Source organism: Homarus americanus, unplaced genomic scaffold, assembly GCF_018991925.1.
Source record: "Homarus americanus isolate GMGI-L3 unplaced genomic scaffold, GMGI_Hamer_2.0 scaffold40919, whole genome shotgun sequence".
NCBI classification, from domain to species: Eukaryota; Metazoa; Arthropoda; class Malacostraca; order Decapoda; family Nephropidae; genus Homarus; species Homarus americanus.
Genome location: NW_024744049.1, coordinates 405001 through 417500, shown reverse-complemented (window position 1 = coordinate 417500; position 12500 = coordinate 405001). Strand labels below are relative to the sequence as shown.

Genomic DNA, 12500 nt, shown 5'->3' with positions numbered 1-12500 from the left:
CCTCCAGATACCCACTGTGACCTCTAGATACCCAAGGTAGCCTCCAGATACCTACTGTGGCCTCTAGATACCCATTGTGGCCTCCAGATACCCATTGTATCAGATACCCACTGTGGCCTCAGGATACACACTGTGGCCTCTAGGTACCCATTGTGGCCTCTAGATACCCACTGTGGCCTCTAGGTACCCATTGTGGCCTCTAGATACCCACTGTGGCCTCCTTCTGATACTCACTTTGTCCTAATACCTGACACCTACTGGGCCTTCTTCATATCCATTATGGCCTCCTGATACCACCTGTTCCTTAATACCTGATACCACCTGTTCCTTAATACCTGATACCCATTGTGCCCACCTGTCTTTATACCTCATACCACTCTAGATACTTAGGAGAGGGGAGGGGTAGGAGGGGAGGAGAGGGGTAGGAGGGGGGAGAGGGGTAGGAAGGGAGAGAGGAGAGGGGGGGTAGGGACAAAGGAGACAAGGAAGGGAGGAGGGTAGGAAGGAGGGGGGAAGGAAGGGTGAAGAAGGAGGAGGAGAGGGGGAGGAGGAGGAAGAAGGAAGGAGGGAAGAAGATGGAGTGGGGGGAGGAGGAAGAGCACAGTAATGCTATGTAATGCTATGCTATAAACCAGACTCGATAACAACACCTTAAGCACAGCAATGGAATTAAATGATCAGTCAGAACCAGGTGATTGATTTAAATTGCCACTGGTACAGGTAACACTCATGATGAGATACAGGTAAATACAGGTAAATACAGGTGCCTACAGGTAAATATTAGGACCTAAATCTACTATGTTTATTGCTAAGTATGAATCATTTGACGTATACTGTACATGAATCACCTGTTGAGTACCTGTAGTCATTTGGCTCAATTATCAAGTAGGGTCTAACTTACCTTCAAGGCTTTTGTTAAATTCACCCCTCAAACTTCGTAAGAGTCTATTTTATTTTTTTGCTTTGACATTATTCACTTCAATTAAATCAATCAAATATGAAAAACACAACACCTGACTTTGCAGATGAGGAAGTGAAAGTGGTCAAGTACAGTATCGGAACCCTTGACCCCTTGTATACTAGAACAAAGATTTAATACTTAGTGGAACACACATTAGCCTCTGTAAATATAATGTTTAACCCCTTGAGTACGATGCCAAACCTCTTGAGAACGATGGCAATCCCTTGAGGACGATGCCAAACCCCTTGAGTACGATGCCTACCCCTTGAGTACGATGCCTACCCCTGAGTACGATGACAGTGTCGTAAGGGACGGGATGGGGGAGGGGGGGGGGTAAGTCCTAAGAGTCTCAAGTCTCACTCATACTAAAACTTGAACACTTAAAACATCAAGAACCACTTCCATTATCTCAAGTGCTTCAATTCATGATCACCTGAAGATACTACATTAATTTGTGTACAGCAGGTGTTTCAAGGTAATTAGTGGGAAAAGGTATTACTTTATTACATTCTGTGCACCAGGTGTTTCAAGGTAATTTGTGTGAGAAGGTAGCACATTATTACATTCTGTGCACCAGGTATTCCATGCTAATTAGAGGTGAAAGGTAACACGTAACAATATGGTAAAGATAATGAGACAAAGGTTATATTGTTGTCTCTTATAGTAAACAATCATAAAATCCTATCCTCTAATTTTGTCCTCAATGACGCTATTTTGCTGTGATCTGTCAACTCCAAGTTCACCTGACATAAACGTTTCACTCCCATCAAACGATAAGATCTGACACGAACATTTACAGTGTGTTCAGTATGTTCAGCAAGTTATTCAATATATCTTTATGGTGTAAAAGTGGGGATTTTTTTTTCCGTGTTCAAAGTGACATTATTATCATTTGTTTACTAAAAATTTTCTCCCCGGTGGTGCTTCTGGTGGCAACAGTGTTATAGATTAAATTATCATAGGAATCGTGTTATGCTCCGTGAAATAATAGGTTGAAGTTGCAGTGTTGTGATATTATTAATGTCAGTTATGCAAAGAAAGAAAGAGAGAAAGAAAGAAAGACAGAGAGAAAGAATGAGAAAATTGCAAGGGAGCCAGAACAAATCCCTGCGGCATCCTACTGCCTTTTATAGATGCTTCACCGCCTGATTCACCGAGTCCACCCCTCGGTATCTTTTATATTTTTAAGTTGACAATCCACCCTTTTAATATTCCCAATTATAATCTAATGAAGTTACCCATGGAGACTGTCTCATGTCACCGTTTTCTTTAATTTTTGAAATACCCTATGGTTTTTTTTAAATTTGAGTTTGTGATGCTCAATTTTTGCACACACACACACACACACACACACACACACACACACACACACACACACACACACACACACAAAACAGACTAACAAAATGCAAGTCTCAAATGATCGACAAATTGTTATGACTCTCTGGCCCAACAAATAGATTGGTGATCTAAATTCAATTCATACTACCAGCTGAATATGGTGCAATGGTGATGCTGCTTATTCAACATCCTGCATCTTATCACCTTGCCAGCTCAGTAGTGGTGTAATGTAGATTGTGACTTACCAGATGGTCTTCAGGGAGTAACATCAATACAAAACCTTTTTATACCGTAAAGTAAAATAGAAAATACATAAGTCAAAAAAGTATCTGTACCATTTTGTGTGTGAGACAATATGACACAATGGACGAAGGATTTTGACAACCCTACCGAGACAACAGGAGTCATAGTGTTCATTTTGGAATTTATTGGATCTCATGGGTAAAGATACTTTCTTGTGTGTGTGTGTGAGTGAGTGCATACTCTTTTTAAGGTTTTATAGGCGTGTATCTGACAACAGCTCTATACACCACAGAGATAATGCTATCTTAAATCTAAACTCTGATACTCCCACCACAATACCAGCTGATCGTATCTTACCTGTCCAAATAAATTAAACCCCCCCCCCCTTTTAGTGAACTTCCTTTAGTGAACCGCCTTAGTGAACCCCTTATAGAACCCCTTTATATACACACACCACCATCATCCAGCCTTCGTCCACTTGACAGAGTTATAGGAATATACAAAGTGAACCTCACTTCATTATTCTCAAAATGTTTTATTCAATCACTTGAGAATATGATTATATAAAAAAAAATTGCACCAGGTAATGTTCTAATGCTCACTCTGGCCAGAAATGGAAGGTGATGTGGCCTTGGGAACAGAGGGGATGATTTTGGTTAGTGGATTATCCAAGCAACGTGAGTATTAGCTAACCTGGCGTACCTTGGGGCAAGTATCCCTTAGTGTTTTACCTGTGTGTGTGTGTGTGTGTGTGTGTGTGTGTGTGTGTGTGTGTGTGTGTCAGTTCAGAATCACACACCACGAACACAAATTTAAATGAACACAATAGCATTATTTAGTGTTAATAAAAAATTTAAATACCTTCACTAATAAACTAATAAAACAAAATTAATCACCACCCGAACAGAGAAACAGACAAACACCAATTTTACAAAACATATTACCATAACACAAAAAACACCGTCACCATCAAAACACACACACACACACACACACACACACACACACACACACACACACACTAACACACAACCTTCCCTCCATTCTTTTCATAACAATTTGTCAATATTTATATGTGTGTGTGTACTGTGTGCATGTGTTTGTGTGTGTGTACTGTATGTGTATGTGTGTGTATGTGTACTGTATATGTGTGTGTATGTGTGTATGTGTTTTTTTTTATAGATATCTAGTATAAATCCGGTGATAGGATTAGTGTTAGGGGAAGCGTTATCTCAGTATTTGCCAACACTACCGTGACAATGAAAGCTCCCATAAATGTTTGAAACTTGGAAAAACCTTTGTGGGAGGAAAAAGTTTGTGCGTTTTTTCATTTTTTTGTGATTTCGTGTTTTTTTTTTTTTTTTTAGGAAATTTGGAATTGTTTTTGTTATGCTGATAATGATAATATTAAAACTAGCAACAATAATAATAATAATAATAATAATAATAATAATAATAATAAAATAATAATAATAATAACAGCAAAAACAAAAAAAATAATAATAATAATTTAATCTTTCCTCCTATTTAATCATTATATTTCTATTTCTTATTCCTCTTCCTGTTTCCATCCTTTTCTCCCCTTTCTACCTCTCTCTCCCCTCCCCTCCTTTCCCCTTTCACTACTCTCCCTCCCCTCCCCTGCTACTCTTTCTCCCCTCCCCTCTCTCCCTTCTTCGTCTTTTCTTCCTCACCCTTTCCTCATTCTCCTCCCCTCCTATGTCACTCCTCCCACTTCATTATCTCTCCTCTTCCATCTCCTCCTCCTTCTCCTCTTACGCATGTCCCTCCTTTCATTCCCTTACCTCTCATCCCCTCTCTCTGCTCCTCCATCTTCCTCTCCTACCCCCCCTCTCACCTCCTTTACCATGTCTTTCTCCCTCTCCCTTTCTCCCTCCCTCCTCTCCTTTAACCCTTACTCATCCACCCTCCCCCTCTCACCTCCCTCCCTCCTCCCTCCATCGTCGCCCACCTTTTCTCCATCTCTCCAACATGGCCCTTCAGCCTGTCATAAATGAAGTAGGTGCCATTATGAGCCATTAGCGCCACAATGGTTGGCTGTGGCTCGCTACTGGTGCCAGGTCAGGGAAGCAGTACATGTATCTTACAGGTATACGAAAAGAGAAACATTAATACCTACCTTTATATTAGTTACCTGTGTTAATTAGTGAGGTTTCGTGTAATGTTATTATCGGTGTTGGTGTATGAGTGTTTAGCTGTATGGGTGGTAGGAGGAGGAAGAGGAAGTAACTGGAAAGGAGGAAGAGGAAGTAACGGGAAAGGAGGAGAAAAAGAGGGTTCTGTTCTCCCTCCCTCCCTCTCCCCACACATCAGTAGCTTTGGTTAAGCTAGGTTAGGGGCTGAGGTAGGTGAGGCTAAGGTTAAGTTAGGGAACATGGGGGTATAGAATAAGGGGGAGGTGACGTGGACAGAAAGGGAAGGGCAAAGGGGGGGGAGAGGGAGGAGTTTAGAGAGGGGAGAATCAGTGTGAGGAAGATGGAGGGTTAGGGAGGGGTGCAGAGACGAGGGGAGGGGTTGGGGAGGGAAAGGGAGGCTGGGGGGAGGGGAAGGGAGGGTTGGGGGAGGGGGAAGGGAGGATTGGAGGAGGGAAGGGAGGATTGGAGAAGGGAAGGAGGGTTGGGGAAGGGGAAGGGAGGGTTGGAGGAGGGGAAGGGAGGATTGGAGGAGGGGAAGGGAGGATTGGAGAGGGGAAGGATAGCTTGGAGGAGGGAGGGGGGGAGAAGGTAGATCATCAGGGTAGAAAAGGTGAATCTGTCAAGAGAACGTTTCACCTGTCCACCACCAGAACTACTGTGGCTGAAACTTTGAAAGGTCACCAGATGCCTTCCATAAAACTTGCAACATTTAGACAACGTTTTCATGATTAACTTCACCTGTTGTAGTTTACCTGTGTGATGTAAGACACACCTGAGATCACCTGAAGATTAGCTACTCTTGGTTAGTTTCACCTGATGTTTAACTAATGCTATTTCACATGATAATTAGCCAACCTTAGTTTATGTCACCTGGTGATTAGCCAACCCTAATTTATTTCACCTGATGATTAGTTAACCTTAATTTATGTCATCTGATAATTAGCCAACCTTAGTTTATGTCACCTGATGATTAGCCAACCTTAGTTTATGTCACCTGATGATTAACCTACACTAGATTTCTAAAACTTTTCTCACATTAAAAATAAATAAATAAAAATAATTTAACAAAAGCAGAATAAAAATAAAAATTATTTAGAAGTGAAGAATCAATTTGTGTCTTTAAAAAAAATAAATCTTCTCTTTTCCACATTTCTTGTCAGTACATAAAAGAGTACAGGTATTTTGTTTTCAAATTGTCAGGTAACATTTGTCAAGACTGTGATTACTAGCGTCTAATCTTCCTCCGCCCACACCCCCCGCCACCTTTCTCTCTCTCTTCTCTACCTCCCCCTCACCCCACTTACCACCCCTCACCACCACCCCACTTACCATCCCTCACCTTCACCATCACCCACTATAGCACCATCCACCACCCCTCCTTCACTACCCACAATACCTCACTACCCATCACAAACACTCACCCCGTTCCTACACCCCATCACTCTAACCATCCCCCACATCCCCACCTCACCGCCACCCCCACCCCCTTCACCCTCCCCCCCAAACCTCCTTTTATAAGAAAAATCCCCAAATACAAAAAAAGGCAATATTTTTTATCTAAACTCACTCATGGGAAAGGTTACTATAGTAAATAAATCAGGTAGGGCGGACTTTACCTGTCATTAACTAACACAGTCTTAAAAATCAGGTAAACATTCACACAGGTAAAGAAACTAATTTATCTGTGTGTGAAGTGTAGACCCAAAAAGGTACACACACACTTACTCGCTCTAAAAACATACATATACACATTCACTCGCTCTAAAACCATACATACACACACCCACTCGCTCTAAAAACATACATATACACACCCACTCGCTCTAAAAACATACATATACACACCCACTCGCTCTAAAACCATACATACACACTCACTCGCTCTAAAACCATACATACACACCTCACTCAAAAAAACATACATACACATTCACTCACTCTAAAAACATACACATACACACTCATTCGCTCTAAAAAAAATATCTTTAAGACTTTGTGTGTGAGACAATATGACATAATGAACGAAGGATTTTGACAACCCTACCGAGACAACAGGAGTCATAGTGTTCATTCTGAAATTCATCGATCTCATAGGTAAAGATATTTTTTGGTGTAACCAATGTGTGTGTGGCTATTGACAGTAATGTGTGTGTGTGTGTGTGTGTGTGTGGCTGTGTGTGTGTGTGTGTGTGTGTGTGTGTGTGTGTGTGTGTGTGTGAGTGTTTAAGGTCCATTTTTGTGTTTCTCGTTAATTAAACTCAATGACGTCTTTTAAGTACCCTGGTTCGTCCCCTTAAAGACTATAGTATCTCCTTTTGTTCCTTAATGATGTCCTTTGACTCTCTTGAGATACACCTGTCTGTCTGTCTGTCTGTCTGTATGTCTGTCTTTCTGAGTCTGTCTGCTTGTCTTTCTCACTGACTCTCTGTGTCTTTTTGGCTTTCGTCTATCTATATCTCTGTCTGTCTGTCTATCTGCCTGTCTATCTCTGTCTGTCTGCCTGTCTCTCTCTGTCTGTCTGTCTGTCTGCCTGTCTATCTCTGTCTGTCTGTCCTGTCTGCTGCCTGTCTCTCTCTGTCTGTCTGCCTGTCTCTCTCTGTCTGTCTGTCTGTCTGCCTGTCTATCTCTGTCTGTCTGCCTGTCTCTCTCTGTCTGTCTGTCTCTTTTTCGTTTAGCTAAGTCATTCATCAGTGTTATTATTCAGAATTATTAAACAAACTAACATCATCAAATAACAGAGAATGAATGTTGTTCATTTATATTCGCTTATCTCCCGGGGAAGACAGATCGAGTCATTTAAGACGCTGTGAGTACTAATTCCCTGGTGATGGTTAGGTGGGTGATAGGTGGTGATAGGTGGGTGATAGGTGATGGTAGGTGGGTGACGGTAGGTTGTGGTGGTGGTGGTGGTGATAGTGAGTGATAGTAGTAGGATTGTGGTGATGATGCGAGTGGTGGTAGATGAATGGTGATAGCACTGGTAAGGTGGGTGGCAGGTGGGTGACAGGTGGGTGGCAGGTGGTTACAACAGCTTTAATAATAATCGACACAACACGGACTCTTACGTTCCAGTGTATGTATGTATGTATGTATGTATGTAATGTATGTATGTATGTATGTATGTCGAGGTCATATTTTTTTTTTTCACCAGGATGAACCTCGCTGCCCCCCACTCCCCCGCCCCACCTAGTCGTAGTAAATGTGCATCCCTCACTCTTACACACGCCTCACCGCCTCAGGGTCGTCTCTCTCATAACCACATATGTTTATAAGAGAAGGCACGTCACTCATTCTTGCCATGTGGATTAACAGCCTGGCAGATAAGAACGAGGCAGTGGTTGGAATTGTAAACAGATGGTTATGGTGAGAAGGAGGATCTCTCTCTCTCTCTCTCTCTCTCTCTCTCAACTCCTGCATCATCCTTCAACATTCTTGCAACATTTAAATACATACATTACCTTCACTGCTACACACACACACACTGCAACATTTTTCAACATGCTTGCAACACTCATAAACAGATATTGCCTTCACTGCTACACACTCTGCAACATTCTTCAACATTCTTGCAACATTTAAAGACATACATTACCTTCACTGTTACACACACTGCAACATTTTTTAACATTCTTGCAACACTCATAAACAGATATTGCTTTCAGGGGGTACACGCTCTATACATTCATTCTGCAACATTCCCCAACACACTTGCAACATTTTTCTACACATTCTGACTTTTAATACTCAAGTTGAAGAACGTTAAAGAAGAAGGTATTGGGTAGTCATGATAGGTCGTCCACGTGTGTCACCTGCCAATCAACATCTGTCATCAGTCTTGCTACACCTGGCCATCAATAAGTGACACCTGCAACTTCCCCCAACACTTAATATATATTTTCTTCTCTTACCGTCAGCTGGTCGACACACACACACACACACACACATACAGGAACAGTTACATTAATACAGTATTATAAACATTAATACAGCATTATACACATTAATACAGAATCATATACATTTATACAGGAAGTAATATGTATACATCAACAAATACACTGAAATACATTAATACTAATATATAAATACGAAACTAAATAAAATAATACCTCTCTGTCTTTCTCTCTCCCCCTCACTCCCCCCTCTCTTTTTCTTTGCAACTTATCTGTCTGTCACTCTCTCTCTCTCTCTTTCTATTTCTCTCTCACTTTCTCCTTTACTGTAGCTATAAAACACGGGACATTAATATGACTGACTAAACACCTTTGACTATCAACTATCATAAAGCACTGGAACTATCAGAGAGAGAGAGCAACACCGTAGCTGGCAAGATTATCGCCCAAGTCTTCCTAAACAGACTTCTTTCTGAGGCGGAAAACTTACTCCCAGAATCTCCTTGTAGCTTTAGACCATCACGTGGCACCACTGACATGATCTTTGCTGCCAGCCAGATACAGGAAAAGTGCAGAGAACATAGTCGTGACCAGTACATGGCTTTCATCGACCTAACCAAGGCCTTCGACTCGGTCAACAGGGAAGCCCTCTGGTGGACCCACAGCCGTTTTGGCTGCCCACCAAAATTCATCGCCATTGTGAGGCAACTCCACGATGGCATGAACGGCAGTGTCCTACACAATGGCACCCAGTCTGAGTTCTTCGCCATCAGAACGGTGGTTAAACAAGGGTGTGTACTGGCACCAACTCTCGTTTACATTTTCTTGGCTGCCTTCCTTACTCGTGCCAGTGCCAATTTAGCCATCGGGGTGGACATCGAGTACCGGATGAAGGGTCTTTTCAACTTAAGACGACTCCAGCAGGAACAAAGGTGTCGGCAGCTTCCATTACTGAACTTCAGTATGCAGACGATCTCTCCCTTGTTGCTCACACTGAACGCGACCTACAGGAGATCCTGAACACATACGCAGATGTGTATGCACATTTCGTCCTTGAGGTGAATGTACGTAAGACTCAAATTCTCTTTCAGCCTACCCCTGGTTCAACCACACCTCCGCCACCCATCCAGCTTAACGGTACTACCCTCTCTAATGTTGCCCACTCTTGGTATCTCGGCTCCCACCTGTCCATCACCGCGGACATCGACAAAGAGATTCAGCATCGGATCAGATGTGCATCTCAAGCCTTTGGCAGACTTCGAAACCGTGTCTTCAGCTGTAGGGAGCTGAAAATATCTACAAAGTTACACGTATATCGAGTAGTGGTCCTCCCTACCCTGCTATATGGCAGTGAGACATGGGTCACATACAGGAGGCACCTCAAGGCACTTGAAAACTTTCACCAACGTAGTCTACGTTCCATACTCTGAGTTCGCTAGGAAGACAAGAGAACAAATGCCAGTATTCTCGCTGACACCAAATGTAGGAGCATCGAGGCTACCATTATCCATGAACAACTACGTTGGACTGGCCATGTTACCCACATGGACGACAGTAGACTGCCAAAGCAGCTACTTTACAGTCACCTAACGAATAGTAAACGTAACGCTGGCGGGCAACTGAAAAGGTATAAGGATAGTCTTAAGACAAACCTGAAAAAGTGCCAAGTCGACCCCTTCACCTGGGAGACGATTACTCCACACCGTACCGCTTGGAGAAGAACCATACGAGATGGTGTCAATACTTTCGAGTTAGCTCGACTACATAACAAGCAGACAAGCGCCAACGCCTGAAATACGCTGCCGCCGCCCCTCCCGCACTAGATGTAGCCCTCCACATGTGCAACATCTGTGATCGATTCTGCCGGTCCCGTATCGGCCTCTTTAGTCACCTCAGAACTCACCAACCTACGTGACATCCATAATAACTCATAAAATTGTATCATAGATGGATGATGGTCATACTCGATCCCCGAGAGACAGCAATGTTGTAGTAGTAGCTCAGCTAAATGACCAACAGGTAAACAGACTCGAGCCGTCAGTAATTACAAGGTGAACAGGTATCAGTAAAGTGTCTCTAACTGACGTCATTCTCGGCCAGTTATTTTCTTTTGTACCAGTCCAGTGTTTAATTTCCAGTCCAGTTTTTACGTCCCGGTCCAGTTCCTGTGTCCCGGTCCAATTATTGTCTCTTATCTAATTACAACACAATTACCACCTGAAGGCTTTGTTTGTCTGTCTGTCTGTCTGTCTGTCTGTCTGTCTCTCGGTCGTGTCGTGTCTCAATACCACGAGCTATTCTCATAAATCTCAAACAAACACACAGACATACCATCCCAAGAACTGTAAGGCAAATACGACTTTATTTTCCTTGTAAAAAAAAAAACACAAAAAAACTCTTTATCATAAACCGGATATCAACACTTTTATATAACCTGTAATTAATGACCATCTCACTTACGTCGCACACACTGTTTACATCTCAAGCTCTCGATATTAAGTTAAATAAAAACAAAACAATGAAACTATAGATGAAATAATGGTAAAAATAATAAAAATATAGATGAAATAATAACAAAAATAATCAAAATATAGATGAAATAATAACAAAAACAATAAAAATATAGATGAAATAATAACAAAAATAATAAAAATATAGATGAAATAATAACAAAAATAATAAAAATATAGATGAAATAATAACAAAAATAATAAAAATATAGATGAAATAATAACAAAAATAATAAAAATATAGATGAAATAATAACAAAAATAATAAAAATATAGATGAAATAATAACAAAAATAATAAAAATATAGATGAAATAATAGCAAAAATAATAAAAATATAGATGAAATAAAAAATAAGATAGAGAAATAGATTAAAAGAAAAATACTGACGCGTGTATAAAAGATTCGTGACAGATGAGCATCGTGGAGCATTGGGTCGGAAATTAATCGCACACGTCACCGGGTTGAGAACAGGAAAGAGTCGTGAGTGTTTTATGTGGGGTGGGTAAAGGAGTAAAAAGGTGGGTGGGGTGGGAGTGGAGTGGGGAATTAAGATTAGAGGTAGGGGTTGGGTTGGGTTGGGTTGGGTTAGGTTGGGTTGGGTTGGGTTGGGTTGGGTTGGGTTGGGTTGGGTTAGATTTAGGTTGGGTTGGAGTTAGATTTGGGTTGGGTGGGTGGGGTGGGGAGTGGGGTTAGGTGGGGAGGGAGGAGGAGAGGAAAAAGGGAATACTGTCATCCTTACAACAGGTGTGTTACAGGTGTGTATCAGGTGTGTTGCAGGTGTGTATCAGGTATGTTACAGGTGAGTATCAGGTGTTACAAGTGTGTAGTATCAGGTGTGTTACGGGTGAGTATCAGGTGTGTTACAGGTGAGTATCAGGTGTGTTACAGGTGTTGCAGGTGTGTATCAAGTGTATCAGGTGTGTTACAGATGTGCAGCAGGTGTATAACAGGATGTAAGTACTCTCTCGTGGGTGTTCTGTTTCAAATGTTCACTATCTCCAATATTCACTATCGCCAACATTCACTATCTCCAACAATCACTATCTCCAACATTCACTATCTTCAACATTCACTATCTCCAACATTCACTATCTCCAATATTCACTATCGCCAACATTATCTCCAACATTCACTATCTCCAACATTCACTATCTCCAACATTCACTATCATAACATTTACTATCTTCCGTATTCACTATATATCTCCAACATTCACATATCTCCAACATTCACTATCGCCAGCATTCACTATCCTTAGCATTCTACTATCTCCAACATTCACTGCATCGCCAACATTCATTACCATCTCCAGCATTCCTATCTCCAATATTCACTATCTCCAACATTCACTATCTCCAACATCCACTATCTCCAACATTCTATCTCCAACATTC

General features: G+C 41.6%; 1 long non-coding RNA gene across 1 annotated transcript in view; it reads right to left on the bottom strand.

Annotated features, from left to right (window-relative positions):
* LOC121877630 overlaps positions 1-12500 on the bottom strand; it is a 52400-nt gene that overhangs the window by 363 nt on the left and 39537 nt on the right. The gene's annotated exons all lie outside the window — the stretch shown is intronic.